We start from the raw sequence: 17,518 nt of genomic DNA on the forward strand, positions 1-17,518 counted from the left end.
TCACTACCTTGCTGAAAATCTGGGGTTTATGCTAATATTCTATTTCACTGGAAATACTAGGTCAAAGATCAGGTTCAGTGTCCGGGTGTTTTGTGTGATGATTTGCAATACTAAAGCTAACAAAAACTTGAGGGCTGTACCAAAATATCATCTGAGCACACTGCATTCACATGAAAGACTGAAAATATCAGTCTCATTTGCATTTCTGATGGGCAACAAGCATTGTTTCCTCTTTTTCTCTTCTCATTATATCTATTTGAAATGGAGGCAGACCAGGGCATAGGAAGCAGCATAATGCTGGACTACTGCCTGGCATCTTCCCAGACTGACATACTATGACTACCATCATCTTGGACTGTCAACTTGTGATGTTTAGACCCTCACTGAAATTGAACTTTGGAACCTTTCCTGAAATAAATATTCTCATAAAAAAGAAATTTTTCTCAGTTGGGATGGGGAGACTGTGGAGTTAAATAAATGCCTAGAGCAGTGGAAGGGAGAACAAACTAAGTCTCATCCTACTTTGCCAGTTAGTCACTCTAAGAATATGTCATCAACACATCTTCTTGAATTATGGTCACAAAGTGCTGCAGCATTTTACCCACTTATGGGCAGGGTACAAACTAACAAATCTGTATTTTAAATATATCCTAAATCAATAAAAAGTGGCTGAAAAAGTACATGCACAAGTGAAAAACCAGACATAAGTGGGTTGGCCTCAGGATATCATTATTTATTGTAACATATTTTTCTTTTCCTTATGGTTTTAAAAACAAATGGCAGGTGCAAACAAAGAATAAAATTAGTCATCCTTAGTTCTGCAGAGTATTTTAAATCATGAAGCTGAGATCTGGATAAATAATTAAGATTTTACTCCATAAATCTAAACCCAAAATCTATTTACAAACTGAGAATTCTCATTAATCTGTAGCTCTCAGGCTAAGAGTTTGTGTCAATTACCCAAATCTTGCATGGCTGGTAAGCACAATTCATGTTTCAGTTCCTTGGTACAAGAGCAGAGGTAGAAATATATAATTTGTCTCTTTCATGCCAATCAGCTTCTTTATTAGAATATTTGTGAAAATGACAAGCTGGGAGCTGAGTTGAGACAACTTTCCTTTTAAGATCAGCAGATTTTAGAATTTGATATGTCTTTCCTGATACCTGGTCAGCTGTTGAGGCTGATCAACATTTTTCCAAATGGTGCCTCACAATTCAGAACCCATTTTTTGACTTCTATTTTAATTTCTGGCAAGTTCTCAGATTTTAAATCCACATAACACTTAAAGGTGTGGGGATTGAAGTGTACAGCTGAGTCAACCTGAAAGTCCTTGGAGACCGCTGTCAGTGCCTGATTCAGGTATTCCTGACTGGGGAGGCATACCTTATTAATGGTATATGCCATATTAGGGGTGGGACACACTGTGCTGAGCTCAGCAGCTCTTTCCTCCTCTTTGTGATGTATTTGTCCTTCAGAGGTGATGAGGGGATGGCATGGGGATATCACAGGTCATGTAGAACAGACAAAGGCAGGGGATACACAACCACACCCAAAGCTATCCCTGATCCTCTCCACTTAGGCTTGGTGAGAACCACACCTTTAGAGCATCAGGCTTGGTCCCACTACCCCCTCACAGCACTTGAAAGCCTCTCCTCTTTCCAGCTGCATGCGCAGGACCTTCCTGCAAGTCCTGATGCCTTAACGTAGATCAAGTTAAGCCTCAGAGATAGGCTCCATTTGCTGATTTGCTGAGCTATTTAAAGGAACCAAAATGAGTTGCTGAGCTGCTAAGAAAAAGCAAGCCAGTGAGAATGTAGCCCACTGACAGAACCAATCAGCTGTGCCTTATACAATCAGCAGTAACTAATAATATTTGTGATAACAAATAGATTTACATGCAAACAATTTTTCTTGGTAAGTAACCTTTAACTTCTTTCTCAGCGCATCTTTTACCAGGAAATTTGCTTTTGGCTTTAATGTTGCAAGTGAGTGAAATGCCACCAATTGGCAAAGTATTTCACAGCCCAATGTCTTGTGGTTAAAAAAGCATGCATTAACTCTTCTTTATGTCCCTTTTGCTGCCAGTCATAATCAGCACCTTTGCATGACAATTTGTGCTCCATTTCTAAAGATCAGAAATAACACTTCCTCTTTTACATATTTGTTGAACACAGTTAAGTCACATGCTCTTCTGAATGTAGAAGAAGGGCTAAGTTTCCTTAATGCCCTGCTAAATATTATGTGTTTCAGCTCTTTGAGTCCTTTTTGCTTCAAACCTTATTTAATGTATGAGTCTCTGTCTCAGCCTCTTTGTTCTCTCTGAAGTTTGGACCCAGGTACCGAAGTCCTCACAGTAACAAGAAGAGTAAGGAATTATATATTCATTGGCAATAGCACTTCCTATTAAAAACTGCTTTTATTCTGCTTGTCCACCCAAAAGCCACATTCTTAGGTGCTTACAGCTTGCCTCATTGGTTTGAGTTTTACCATCAAACCATTACTTGGTAATTGCACCATTAAAGATACAGTGCTACCCACAGGTAATGGATAAATATGTGGAGGAACACCAGAACAAATATGGAAATAGTCTTTAAATATGTGAGTCTTTAAATACGTGAGTCTTTAAATGCATAGATATTGAAAGAGGTTTTGGGTGTTTTGGGGAATGATAGACCAGGAAGCCTTATGGGTGAACACTATGAATAAGTTGAAATAATAATTTAAAACGAAGTAGCAAAACACTTGGGAGACAGTGACCAAATAGGGGCCAATCAGCGCAGTTCCTGCAGAGGGAAACATTGTTGTGCTAATCTCCTAGAACTCCTTGAATACATTAATAAAGAAGAGCAGCTGGAATAATTTATTCTAACCTCTCTGGGCCACTGACAAAATTCTTTGCAAGAAGCTATGAAGGAAGCTAAGCAGTGATGGATCAAGAAGTGGTGGAGGAAAAGGAGGTGAAGGGCAGGATTAAATGGTCAATTTCATCATGTCAAAGGATAACAGCAGTGGGCCCCAAGGTTCCTGCTCATCCACTTATTTATTAATCATCTAGGAAGTGGGAATTGCTGTGAGGCAGCAAAATTTGAAAGGGATAAAAAATAGTTCAACGTAAGTTCAGAGATGTTTGTGTGCAAGTTCTGAAACAAACAGAAACTGTGTGACCTACTCACTCTGACAAATGAATTATCAATGAAAGCAAAGTAAGGTACACCAGGTGGAAAAAATATGAATTACTCAACACCTCACAGAGCTCTAAATTAGCGTACCAACTTTAGAAAGGGACCTAGTTATCCTTGTAAATTACTTCAGTAAAGACTTCTGCTTAATGTGCAGCTGTACAAGATAAGCAAACATATTAAGATGCATAAAGAATGAGAACTAATAGAGAAAGGATTAAACTGCCAATGCTATAGTCTGATCTGAAATACTGTGTGCAGTACCAGTGACTCCATCTTATAAACAATAATGCTGATTTAGAGAGGGTTCAGTGAAGGACAATGAAAATGATCAAGAGCATTAAAAAGTGCTCTTATGAAAAAAGATGGAAGTCACTGGGGCTGTTGACCATGAAAAAATGGATGTTAAATTTACAAGCTGTAATGAAGGCTAAAGTGAATGTATGTCTTATAAAACACACACACAAAGGGAGAGGCAAAACAATTAGAAAGAGGAAAATGGAAAAAAGAGAAAGTTTAATATAATTTGCAGTAAGAATCTGAAAATGAGGAACTATTTGGGGCCAAGAATTGAAGAGGATTCACAAAGAGAGTGCTAGACAGGCATAGACATACCCAGAATTTTCAGGGTAACAACTGATAGAAACAGCCTTTTTTTCAGCCAGACTCAGTTAGGGAAGGCTAATGTGTCACAGATTTTCAGACATCCCCACCTTTAAGTTTCTCTGAGTACCTCCCTCATAATCATCCTAGAGTCCTGGAAAATACAAAATATCACGTAAGACTAATTCCAGATGATTCCTAAAGTTCTGTGCAATAGTTACAAATGCCTTCATTTTATATTGGATCTCACTTGCAATGCCTAACTGTGCTTTATGCATTAGGAGATTTTTAACCTATTTCGTTATTTTCTTACACGGAGTCTATACACTGCTATTTTTAAAATTTATAATGTAACATAAATGTGGTGAAGTTAATCACAGAAATCTAAGTATACTATCAAGTATACTATAATATAAGTATACTATCAAGGCTTTATCACCCAGACTTAGCAGATCTTACGAAAAAATGTTAGCACATTTTTTAGAGATCTATTTTCCATAAACCCACAGCAACTAGCATTATTTATGCTAAAATCTGAACTTTTTTACTGATTGTGTCCCATACAAGACCTTCCATGGTTTTAAGAGAAGCTGATATCAGACTGCATAGCCTTTAGCTCCTCACATCATCTCGTTTCACTCTTTTTAAAACAGCAGCTCTCTTTACTAGTCCTGCAGAACATTTTCCCCAGAAATCAAGATTTGTTCAAAATCAACATTAATATTCAGAGAGCTCCTAAACCAATTCTTTAATACTACTGGGTGCAAGTTATTGGGCACAGTAGATTCTAAAATGCTTAATGGTTTTTGTTTCACATCCTTCCCAGTTACTAATAGAATAGAAAGTACTTAATTAATCACTTTAAGAGATGAATACATCATGCTAATGATGAATACTTCTGTTTTTCCTGCATAGCGATTGACAATTTTGCAATCCTGGTCAAGTTCTGGATCTGTGCCATTTGAAGGATTTCATTTGTTTCTGATTTAGTTAAAATATTCCTTCTCCATCCCATCAGTAATAAATTCTTTTTATATGCCTTTTAACTTTCCTTGTTAATTGCCTGCTTTTTCTGACTGCTAACTTGGGCCCATGGTGAGGAGCTTCCCTGTGTTCTCCATCTTCTGCATGTGCTACTGGTCTTGTGGCAGCTGCTTTCACCTTCCACAAAGACTTCTATAGTCTTCTGGCTGTGTAAGGGAAATAAGTAGAGTGAAACAACTAGACCAGACCTATGAGAAGAAGCAGCAGACACTGAGTACCTTGCAGTCATATTGCATTTCTCAGGTGTCCTTCCTTAGGACAGTTCCAGACCGGATTCTGGACAGAACAGGACCCAGGTAGGTTTGGTGAATGGAAATGATCAAAAGGTTCATTCCAGGAGCATGTTACTGACATGGGTTGAAATACTAATGCAGATAACCTGGTAATAAATAAAATCCTTACTGATTTTTACAGGATCTGCCTGACTCTCTGCGCTAGGTCTGGCTGAGATGGGGCTTATTTTCCCATGGCAGCCCTGACAGTGTTGTGCTTTTCATTGGTAGTTGGAAAGGTGTTAATAACACACCAGTGGTTTGGGTTCTGCTGAGCAGGCACAGCATCAGTGCTGTCTGTCAGCATTCCCCTCAGCAGGAGGGCAAGATCCTGGGAGGGGACACAACCTGGCCAGCTGACCCAAATTAACCAAAGGGGTATTCCATAGTGTATGACATCAGCTCAGATATAAAAGCTAAGGGAGGGAGGAGGAAAAGGGGGCATTCATTATTGACAGTATTTGCCTTCCAGAGCAATCACTACACGCGCTGAAGCCCTGCTTCCCAGGAAGTGGCTCAACGTCACTCGCTGATGAGAAGGAGAAAAACATTGGTTTTTTTCTGATTGTGGGCACTCAGCTTTTGCTTTTGCTTTAGTAAATTGCCTTATCTCAACCTAGGAGTCATTTTCCATCTTGTTTTCTCTACCCTGTCCAGCTGGGAAGGGGTAGGGGATAAGGCAGCTTGGGGGCATGTGGCATCCAGTGAAAGTCAGCCCACCACACTCTCCCTTTTCAAATAACGATAAAAAAAAATAGACAACTTATCTTTTTTTTCCTGGTTCCACATATGACAAAGATATCTTACTATTTCTTCTCAAGAAACATATTTGTTCTTGCAGAATGAGCCAATGAACCAACACTTACTTTCGTTTGGATTGTTTGAATCCAGTCTGCTGAAATAAAGGCACAAGAGTATGGCCAAAGGTAATCTGCAGGAAAAATATACTACACTCTCAAAATTGCAGTTTGGGGGTTTTATTTTTAATTAATAAGCCTGAGAGTTATCAAAAGGATCTAAGTGCAGGAAAAGTTTTGAGAGGTTATAATAAGCAGCTTTTGAGTTAGAGGTAGCAAAATATTAAATAAGTAAGTTTTCAATCAGGGTAATTTTTAATTGACCTCTAAATTAAAAATAGTTTGATTATACACTGTTTGAAGAAAATTAATTATCCTTCTTTTCCTTCAAAGTATGGAAATTTTAAGGCCAAGCCAATTTCTAAACCAAAGTTAAAGAAGGACAAATATAGGACTTTAAAAGCTAGGTGCAACCTTAACAATTGGGAGAATACTGCTGTTCCATAATAAAGAGAAGGTAGACGTGGCAGAACTTCCTGAGACAGCTACAGATTTGACAATGAGAGGGGCAAACTAAAACTTAAAAAAATCCAGCACTTACAGAATTTAGCTGAAACTCCCTTGGTGTTCAGTAGTCTGGAATGGGACTAGCACAGGGAGCTGCTCCTGGGATGTGCTGCACCTCCAGAGGAAACTGCAATGTGCTGCTGTTACCTAGGAAAACATATCCTCCAAAATGGGGCACTGCAATTCCTTCTCTGAGACATTGCTCTGTAAGTAGAACAGAAAACTGAATGTTTTATTATAAATTCACCAATGCAAAGCTTGTTTCACACATGGAACCACTGCTTCTCAGTCCAGCATCTCAACTTTTTCTGTCATTTGGTGGGAGACCTGTTAGATAAAGATAAGATGATGAAGATTCAGTCAAGGTGAAATAGCATGTTCCAGCTTAACTCAGACTTCCCTGATACCATCAGGGCTGAACTTAACTGTTGGTTGCACTTTACTTTCTGGATGTAGTGGTGAAATACAGCCACTGAATTACCTTGAGTCACCCAGTTGCTGGGCAGTTCAGGTTTCTATAAAATGTGATTATATAGCTGAAATACTAGAGAAAGTCATATATCAGCAACAGAACTGGGTACACAATAATTGTGATGAGGGGCCTTTTGCTTCGTTTCCTATTTGCAATTTTCACATACAATTAACTGATTTTTTTGTTAAATAATTCCTATAAATATTTTTCATATGCAGGTTATTGGATGGCAGTTTAATCAAAGTATCTGATATTAGAAATTCAGAAGGGATTTTTGCTATTGGACATATCAGTCATGTGGTCTTTTCCTAATTGGTTGAGGATATCTCTCAGAATCTGCCTGCTAGTAAAAATAATAATAATTACAAATGCAAAGTCATCACTGCATTGATCATTCATGCCAATAAACCAATATGCTGGAATATTTGTGGAAAGCAAACACAAAAAGGATGTGAATAGTTAATTACAGCTCATTCATTTGAGCAACTATTTACAAAAAAATGCTTGGGAATGTTCCACAAACAGTAGCCACTGTTATCTTCTTCCCTCTCCTGTCTTTGAGCCTCTTTGTCTGTTGAAGGGCAGATGCTGGCATTCAGTTGTCATTTCAGGGCTCATCAAAAAGCCATACACAATGTGAAAGCTCAGGTAATAAACATAAATATAAAATAATTAAATAGAAATCCAGTGTAGAGTACAGAATGATGGTTTGCACTGCGCAGTATGTACTATCTGCTTGTAAAATATTTTTTTTTAATTAATGTAATATATATATTAGCTAATTTTACAAGACAGAGATATTCTGAATAGAGATAACTCTGGATAGATTTTCCCCAAATCCCTGGTGACTCCTTATATGAATCACAAAAATTAAAGTGTGATTTATAGCAACTGTCTCATAGTTAGAATTCCTAGTAGAAGACATATATCCCTTTATTTCAATGCATAGATACATGGCTTCTCTGAGCCTTTTTACAGATGATTTCCAGTTAGCACATGGCCTAATTCAGAGAGTTATCCACTCTGCTTCAGTCATTAAAGTAGATTTGGAAGAAAAACTACTTGATCTCCATCCGTACCCAAATGCTTCTGCCTCACCAGCAAGAATTCACTGATTCCTCTGGATAACTATATTATAGACCTGACTACACTGGGCATCAAAAAAGCTGAAGATACAATCTGCATGACATTTACATACATTTGCATACATTTGCCTGGCCAGAATATATAACTATTCCGATTTTCACATTATAAGAGAGCTAATGGAAGTATTCTCTGTACCTTTGCTGTGCCTTTAGCTTTTTTTAATTCTTTTTTTTCAGGCACCAGTTTTACGCACAAACTTACTAAGTTGGTCCTGGGTTCCAGATCTGCTTTTGTTCAACTTCAGAGATGACATTTTTTCAGTTTTTGTCCTTACCTTGACTTTTCCCACTGTACACAACTCTTTCATCCCAGCAGGATTCTTTAAAAACATCCTACTTCACCATTATTAATCCATATGGAGCATTTACACTGTTAACTTGTGGTGGACTCACCCGAATTTGTCCTTCACAATCTCCTCTCCAGTTCTTCCTCCACAGCTTCTGATGTGTTTTACCAGGACTGTGAAGGCAGAACAGAGCAGCAGAATAGAACAGGGCAAGGTTGGTGCTGCACTCCCTGGACTTAGGTTGGTTCCATTTAGATAATTTCAGTAGCTTTTCCATTTTCTGTCAGGCCAACAAAGCCATCACAAAGGTGTGTTCAGTGACATGCATTTACCATCCTAGTTTTCTTGTTCTGAGCACAAAAGCTACAGAACTTAGCAGAGAGTTGCTGGAGAATGGAGATAGTTTCCAAGTCTATCTATGCAGTCAAATTCATTCTGTGCAGTTTTCCCCTCTTAAATTTCCTAGTTACAGTCTAGTCAGATAAAGAGATTACTACAAGAGAACAAACCATAAGGACTAGCAAATTAGAGAGGAAAAAACCAGGGAAATATTTCTTCTTAGAAACTAGGAAATCCCCCCCTCGGGATTTAGATACTTGAAGTCTATGCTAAAATAAGGAGAAAGTTGTTAATAAGTAACTGATTATTGTGACCCTCATAGGAACAGAAAAGCAAAAATCAACCTCTGAGCCCTTCCCCTTGTACTCAAAATCACACTGGATAAAATTCATAATTTCTGTAGGGACATCCATACCGCACTTTGAGGTGTGCTTTGAGTTAGGCCAAGAGCAGCAATATTCTTTAAGGGAATCTGTTTTCTTAGTCAGACTTTCAGCTGAGTCTAACTGCCAAAGCTAATCATGTTGTTTTTCCCCTAGAGCCCTGATTCAGTCAATTCAGGGGCAAAGATTTTGTATAGAATTTCTTCCCCAATTAGAGATTTCCAGAGACTGGTTTCAAGTGGCTAATGAGAATGTACAGGGATTATAAACACACTTTCTTCTGGGTATTTTGGGTATGATTAATCCTGTTTCCTGACTTCAGAGCACTAATATGTATATAATGAATTCTTTCTGCTGTTGTCCTCATTTTCTTTAGATTTCAGGTATGAAAAAGGGGGTAAAAAATGAAGTTGATTAGAACTACATTTGGCATTAAACAATTGGGTAAGAGTCAGGAAAATGGCTTTGAAAGAATTTTTCTGTTTACAAGCTACTTGAACTTACAAAATAGCCAATGGAGGCTTAAGAACCTCATGGCAAATTCTCTGCTGAAAGCAGGTTTATATATTCAATTTCTCATACTGTCACCAAAAGTGAATGTATGTATTCCTGCATTAACAGTTTAAAGGCAGACTGAAGCACAGCTGCAGGAGAAGCAGTTATCAAAGTTATGGTTAAGTAGCTCATTGCTGCTAGCTCTGCAAAAAGATTGTGCCTAGTGTTCTGTTTTAATTTTAAAAGTATTTCTTAATGAATTTAGGTGAAATCTAACCAAAGAATCCATATAACCCTTATCTAAAGAAATCACCCTGTAAGCTTTCTATTATTGGTAGACCAGAACCTCTGAGGGAAAAAAAATTACTGTGAAATAACTGAACAGTGTATAATGATGGGTTAGCCAGGTCAACAGAAGTACTGGAGGAGTGCCATAAATTCTGCTACTTGTGAATGTATCACTTAAGCATATATGTGTTAAAGTGCCTATATACAGACACTTCCTCCTTTTGGATGATAGGCTTTCTTAAAGATAATTTAGGAAGAAGCCTGTAGCATTTTAAAAAGATGTTTTCCTTTCTGGTAATGCCTTGGAATCCTTTCTTCTATTATTTTTGCTTTGGGGAAAAAAAAACCCAAAACCAAAACCAACCAAAAAAACAAACAAAAAAATCAGCTTTTTTGTTTGTATGAATATGCTCTGTACTGAGACAAAATGAGAGGAGATTTTCTGCTATTTATTCTACCTGATCTTTTCTTCCACTGAGCTGTAACATCAGTTGGTATCTTCTCCCTGTCTCTAGTCAGGACTAAGTGAAGGACAAAGAGGTTGTAAAATGCCTTACTAGCTATAGCTGTTAACTTTTGTTCAAGGTAACTGCTTTAGCAGATCTAAGACTTCAAGAACAACTGTTCTGTTTGTGTGCACATATGCTTCTATTTTTCTCTCTATACTCAATACTACAATTATGAACCTCAATTACTGTTACTTTAAAAACTTAAACTGAATCCATGGATCTACTCCAATTTTTCTAAGTCTAAAACTGTCAGTCAGTGCTTAAATTGCAAACTCTTCCTGACAAATGCCCATTTATGAGATACATTACAGCACGGTTCACATGCACCTTCAGAGAAACTGAGTGAGACAATCTAACTGATTGCAGAGGTTAATTTGGTCCATATACTTTGTCAATAGCAGGTCTGAGGAAAATTAGCACCAATAATTACAATACTGGTGTAAGTCATGAATCTTATTAGAGTGATTTTTAGCAATTTAAGGACTGATGGATCATGTATGTCAGGACTTCAGTAATATCCTTGGCTTTTAATAAATGTCAAAAGTAGAATTTAGAATGTTTTTGCTTGTGAGCTTAATCTCTATCCAAGAACATAGAATACACTGATCATTTTCAAGACACTGTTACAAAATTCAGATTCAAGCCAAATGGGATGTGGATACTATTAGATTGTATTTTTTATAAAAGGCAACTATGGTCTGATTTTCTCTGCTACGTCAGAAGTAATTTTCCTTTCTTTTCCTTTTGAATGCCTGTATATGTGTACTAGCTCTGTCTGAGATGGAGATAATTTTCTCCACGGCACCCTCACATCTCTGTGCCGTGCGTTGGAGGGGATGTAGCCAGGACAGCTGATCCACAGGGACTGATCAACAGAGAACTGAGATAAGCATTACCATGGAATGGTAGAGTTCAAAATGTTTGGGATGGGATAGCACAAATAAAACCAATAGATTTCAAAAAAGACACTAGTGTGGTACTAGTGATACAGAGAAAGATGGTCAAGGAGAACCAGCAGATGCTTCAGACGTAGTATCACAGCACAAGCACAGAGGGATGCTAGCAAGGGCACTAGAACATAAATTTGACTGGAATGTAAATTTGAACAGGAGATTTCAAATCAAATATACATAAGGAGAATTTACTTAGAAAGTAAACACAAATATAGAAGTGCAGCAAAAATTTTGGGCCAAAAATGGGAAAAGTTTGGAATCAAACTGAAATGCACATTATAAGGAACACTCCCAAGCAGCAAGCAATAGAACAAGAGGAAATGGCCTCAAGTTGAACCATGGGAAGTTTAGTTTGGATATTAGGAAAAACTTCTTCACTAAAAGGGCTCTCAAGCACTGGAACAGGCTTCCCAGGAAATCTGTAGAGTAACTGTCCCTAGAGGTATTTAAAAGATGTGTAGATGTAGCACTTAGAGACATGCTATGGTGGTGGACTTGGCAGTTCTGGGTTAATGGTTTGACTAGATGACCTTAGAGGTCTTTTCCAACCTGAACAATACTATGATTCTATGGTGTAAGAAGAGAGAATTCATTAAAGATGTGAGTATTCGAAGGCAAACCAGGTTAAAAAAAAAAAAAAAAGTAGTCTCCTACTGAGTGTAATAGAAAAGTTGCTTATTGGACATAGCAAGAAGACTGACCACAGTTTTTCATCTTCTTAAATCGTCCTTCTACTTACCTCCAGGGATAAGGATATTCACAGGATCTAGATAAGATGGGAATTTTTGAGGAAATGTCGGTTGCTTATTTCCATATTAGTGTTATACTTCCTGTATACTTACTGGTTCTCAGTACAACATCACTCAACATTTCTATTACTAGTGTCTAGAAGTATAGAAAAATTATTCTATTGGTATGGTACCAAGTGGGGAAGGACTTCCAGCAAAATGATGTCTTGTTTAGAATCCAAGATAGATTAGACCTGAGTTGAATAGTAGAGAAATGTTCTAAAATAAATTGTTTTAATAAATGAAATGTTATAGGTAACCATGAAACCTTTTATGAACCCAGATTTCATAAAATTAGTGTGTTGCAGCTGCCAGCACTGTAAGCTGTCATTAACAGATTAAACAGACACAGACAGGTACCACTGATCCTCCCATCCAGTTGTAAAAAAATGCTCATGAAGTCTTTTTCAGGTATGTAATTTGTTTTAGTCTCAACAGTGGATTTATGAAGACATGAATGGAATAAAGATGCTGAGATCCTCTACTCGGTGTCAGCAGAATCCTTACAGGCTTTATAGAATTCTGCTAAATATAATAAACAACTTTTCCAAAATCAGTCCTTCAGGCACAAATGGTTCATTAGTATACTAGCATTTACCTTCATCAGATATCTATGGAGCCTGCCTCATGCTCACAGCAGGACCCCTGCCTTTCTTCTACCCTTCCAGGATTTCTATCTGTTAGAGGATAAGAAAACTGATTTATTTTTATTCTGAGTTTCAGACTTCTATCTTACTGGCTTCTCTAGTTTACTGTTCCAATTTATAACTGAATTTGCTGTTTCTAAACACACAAAAAACACCATTGTAGACATATAGGACTAAAATTTACATGTATACCTGCAATGATACATGTGATATCTAGCATTGGCTTTGATTTGTCTACAAAATACAGATTTCCTAGTTTCATTTTCACATACAAGATTCACAATAGGACTGTGCCCTACCCATCACTTCTATATTCCTATAATGGTAAATTTGATTCAGTGTTATACTTGAATTTTTTCTTGCTTTTGTTTTTTAAATACATCAGCTCTTTGACTAAACACTGAACTCAAACCTTCCCAACTAATGCTGTCTCACATGTAGTTATGATATATAATATGATACTTTTCTGGTATAAAAGCCCTAAATTTAGGCCCTTGACTTTGAATATCTCTTGCATTCTCTTAGTCTTACAGGATTTGGGCTTATCCAATTTACACCTGCCCTTCAAAGATTTGTATTTCTTTTATTTCCAGATGCAGATATGATGTTATCTCTGATTTGATCTTGGACTGATGTTGGATCTTTTCTCTACAGCAGTAGAGTATATCTACAGTCGCTTCAGTTCAGAGCGATCTCTTATAGATAAGATGTGGAATTCTTTTGCTCTGTGATTTAACTGGACTCAGAAGTGTTTCAATAACTACTAATATTAAGCTTTAGTGTGATTTCTTGAAACAAAAAGGATTCCTTAGAGAGACAATCCCTTTTATGTGTATAAAACCAGAATGAAGTGGTTTTCAGATATTTGGTGCAGTTGTGGGAATTACAGAAGCAAAAATGGAGACAATGAGTCATCTGGCTGGAATCCACGATGTAACCAGTGTCTGACAAACATATTTTAAACCTGCTCTTTTTCTGTTTATTTCTATTTTTCTTCCAAATAATGCAGTTTACCTCAGACTTACAGATCTTCATTTAAAGGGTTCCCTATCAGAGAGATGCAGCTGTACTGTGAAGTCACTCTGCACTAAAATTCTGTGGGAGTATTAGTGCTCAGGTTTGGAAGGTGCTACTGCAGGAACTGCAGGAACAAAAATGTTATATGGAACTGGAGGGAGGGAGGGAGGGAGGGAGGGAGGGAGGGAGGGAGGGAGGGAGGGAGGGAGGGAGGGAGGGAGGGAAGGAGGGAAGGAGGGAAGGAGGGAAGGAGGGAAGGAGGGAAGGAGGGAAGGAGGGAAGGAAGGAAGGAGGGAAGGAAGGAAGGAAGGAAGGAAGGAAGGAAGGAAGGAAGGAAGGAAGGAAGGAAGGAAGGAAGGAAGGAAGGAAGGAAGGAAGGAAGGAAGGAAGGAAGGAAGGAAGGAAGGAAGGAAGGAAGGAAGGAAGGAAGGAAGGAAGGAAGGAAGGAAGGAAGGAAGGAAGGAAGGAAGGAAGGAAGGAAGGAAGGAAGGAAGGAAGGAAGGAAGGAAGGAAGGAAGGAAGGAAGGAAGGAAGGAAGGAAGGAAGGAAGGAAGGAAGGAAGGAAGGAAGGAAGGAAGGAAGGAAGGAAGGATGCTCTGACAATACAGGGTTGCTGTTATGAAGTATCTTGCCAGTGACACTGCCATTTAGATTTGCCAAGATACTTGTTAACATATCATACCATGACATCTTAAAAAGCATCATTACAGTTTCTCATAATGTGATTTGTAAAAAAAGAGTATGTGACAGTCATTTCAGGGGAGACCATCATGACCTTAGTGTCAATGGGAAAATCACAGACCATTCATGTGTATATTCTCTGGCATAAACAAAACTTAAGGACAAAATCAAATGGGGAAATATAAATGGTTAAGTGGACTAATACATAAACCTGCATTCAGATTTGAAATTTTTTGTAACACCCCTCTTCTTAGAAGACACTTTCACATGTTTGTGTGTGTATGTGTGTGTGTGTATGTGTGTGTGTCCCCTTAAACATTTGGGATAGACACAGCAAAATAGATCACTGAAGTCTGGGTTGAATCAGATCTATTAGATCACTAAATTTATGCCATTCCCCTGTTCAGATATGTACTCATCTGTTTGTCAAACCACATCCCTTTCTGTATTCATGTCTCTTGGGAATTCTCATTATTTTTATTTCATATTCATTGTCTTGCAACCCCAAATTTTTCTCTGGCTAATTTGACAAATAACTGGCTTTAGTATTTCATTCTTCCAGTTTTTCCTTCTTCAGAAGGCCCCTGTGTACAGAACGAGCCATGACATATGCTGTTGCTCCTGAAGAGGTGCTCCAGTAACAGGCATCTACTGGATGCATTTTGGAGCAAGTTTATTATTAACAGATCATTTTGAGTTTACAAAAGTCTATAAAAATTAAGCATTCTACAGGCTTCAGATGCCTCCAGTTTCCCTGTGTCCTGCTCTGAGTTCAATGAAGGGGAAATAAAATTTTGTTCACAAACTGCATATTACAAGGCTGAAGCAGACACTTTAATGAACATTGAATGCCTTTATTTTGTGTTTTCTGGAAGCCTAAGCTGGCTTTAGTACCAGCTCTTAGGGGATAATTTGTTACACGTAAGTTTTGTCATAAGAGTAGATTCACTGCCTTTTGTCATTGTATTTCACAATCTTTGAAAAATGTTATTCTTAAATAGCCACAATAGGACCAAAAACCCATAAGTGTCTGATTGAGATATGCTCTTGAGCCAGCCAACAAAACTGATGTGAAAACCTATGGGCTATTTTGCTGGTCAGGTAAAACAAGGCTTTTTATTTTGGAGAAGCCTGTGTGTAGTACTTGTTTTGATGCAAGTTTCTCTGGTGTGAGCAAAGTTATTTCCTATTTTTTTAGCTTTTTAGCTAGTGATGTTAGTTTCTCTAGCTTTACCTAATGCCAAGGAAAATGTTGGAGGAGCACTGAATGAAAAACATGTGTTTAAATGCTGAAGGATGTGGGCAAAGCCAGTGGTGACAAATTAAAAAAAGGAGTTCCAGGAAGGAACAGAATGAAAGAGATTTTTGAAAAAAAAGGCAAGGGTTGTGTTCATTCTGTGCATGATTTTCACTTCCTTAGTTTATTAATTTCTGTATTTTCCATTTCTTCTATGGAAAAGTACCCTGAACCCATTTTCTCAGACAATAACCTTTATAAAAACTTTCATGCAAAATTATCCTTTATTGTTGTTGAATTCCATTAAATACTTTTTTATTATTTCCCAGTCATTAACTATCTGAATCCAAACAATCTATGTAGTAAAATGTAAATAGGGATTTTCAGCCCATAGACTGCTTCTGAGGGGGCCCAGAAAACTAAGAGCAGGCAAGCTTGTTGCCAGAGGGTTCAATTTTGTCACCCAGTATCCTTTACCTGAAAATATGCAGAATAACATAAAGAAATATGTAGAATAATAAAAAAATAAAATTAAAAAATAAAAGAGAGAGAGAGATTAAAATCATTGATGTATATTGTACCAGAAGCAGCAATTGTCTTTTTGCATGGCTAGGGGCATATTCCTTTTACTTTTTATTCCAGGTTCTTTGTGAAATGCCAATAGCCGTACTTGGAATCGTACAATACTCATACAGCCTCTAGAGAAAAGAGCAGGCATTGACAAGGAGGAAGGGGCAAAATAGACGCCGTGCCTTGCGAAGCACAAAGGGAGTGAAAAGTAGGAGGGTTGACTCTTTTTGTTTTATCTTTTCTGTCGATCATCGCAGAGGCCGGCGCTGGTTTGGCAGGCGTTGGGGCGGGGAAGGTTGCGGGGGCCGGCGCGGCGGGCTGTGTCCCGGCCCGGCTGCAGCGCTCCCGCGCCCCGCTAGAGGGGCCAGTTGTTCCTTCTGCCTGCCCGCCTGCTCCTGGGCCCGCATCGCCTCCTCGCCCCGCCGCCCACAGCCGTCCTCCGCAGGCACACCGCTCATTCACCTCTCCACCGAAGGAGCACGCTGCCGCCGCACCTGCGTGAGCTGCCCGCTTTGCAAAGCCCGCAGGAAGGCGCCGAGCCCGGCGGCTTGTGCTGCCATTCCGCGGTGGTAAATACAGCTTGACTTCAGGATGTGCTCAAAGCTTACAGTCGCTTCCACCTTTGGAGCTGGATTGCTCATTAGGGGATAATTCGGAAGACGTGCTGCAAGGATTGTGATATGAAAGGCAGGATTTTGAGGATGCCACTTAAAGGGACTTTACCTGGCGCTGGAAGCATCCCTGCAGAAACCAAGGTGATTGAAGCGGGCACAGCCTGCCTGAACATCTGCACGGGCAATAGCTACCCGGGATACCACAGTCAGAAAACACTTCTGACCACTTTTAACTTACAGGATTTTAAACGGTGCTGTTTGCCTTTAAAAAGCTGTCAAACAACCCTGAGTTCATAATTATAGCTTTGCTTTGAGAAGCAGTCAGTTATAAAGCAGCCTGGTAGACTGAGACATACTAACACTGTCTTTGTATTTGGGGAAGACATGGAATATTGGCCCAGACTTCTTCTATTTATTATTCCCTTTGCTTTTCCTAATCTATTCTTAACGGGGCACCTGCTGCAGCAAATGAGAAAGCGTCAGAGAAGGAAATGGAAATGTTGCAGTGCAAAGTATGGTTAATAATATTTCTTAATGCATGCAGAGAAATAGTAAATTAAAAAAAATTAATGGAGGTCAAAAGCCAGCTTCTAATTCTCTTCAGGCAAAAGAAAGAATTTATTAAAAAGC

General features: G+C 38.5%; 1 protein-coding gene across 1 annotated transcript in view; it reads left to right on the plus strand.

Annotated features, from left to right (window-relative positions):
- LOC111928147 (uncharacterized) overlaps window positions 1-17,518 on the plus strand; it is a 128,183-nt gene that overhangs the window by 91,476 nt on the left and 19,189 nt on the right. The gene's annotated exons all lie outside the window — the stretch shown is intronic.

This window comes from Cyanistes caeruleus, chromosome 5, assembly GCF_971803275.1.
Source record: "Cyanistes caeruleus chromosome 5, bCyaCae1.hap1.1, whole genome shotgun sequence".
NCBI classification, from domain to species: Eukaryota; Metazoa; Chordata; class Aves; order Passeriformes; family Paridae; genus Cyanistes; species Cyanistes caeruleus.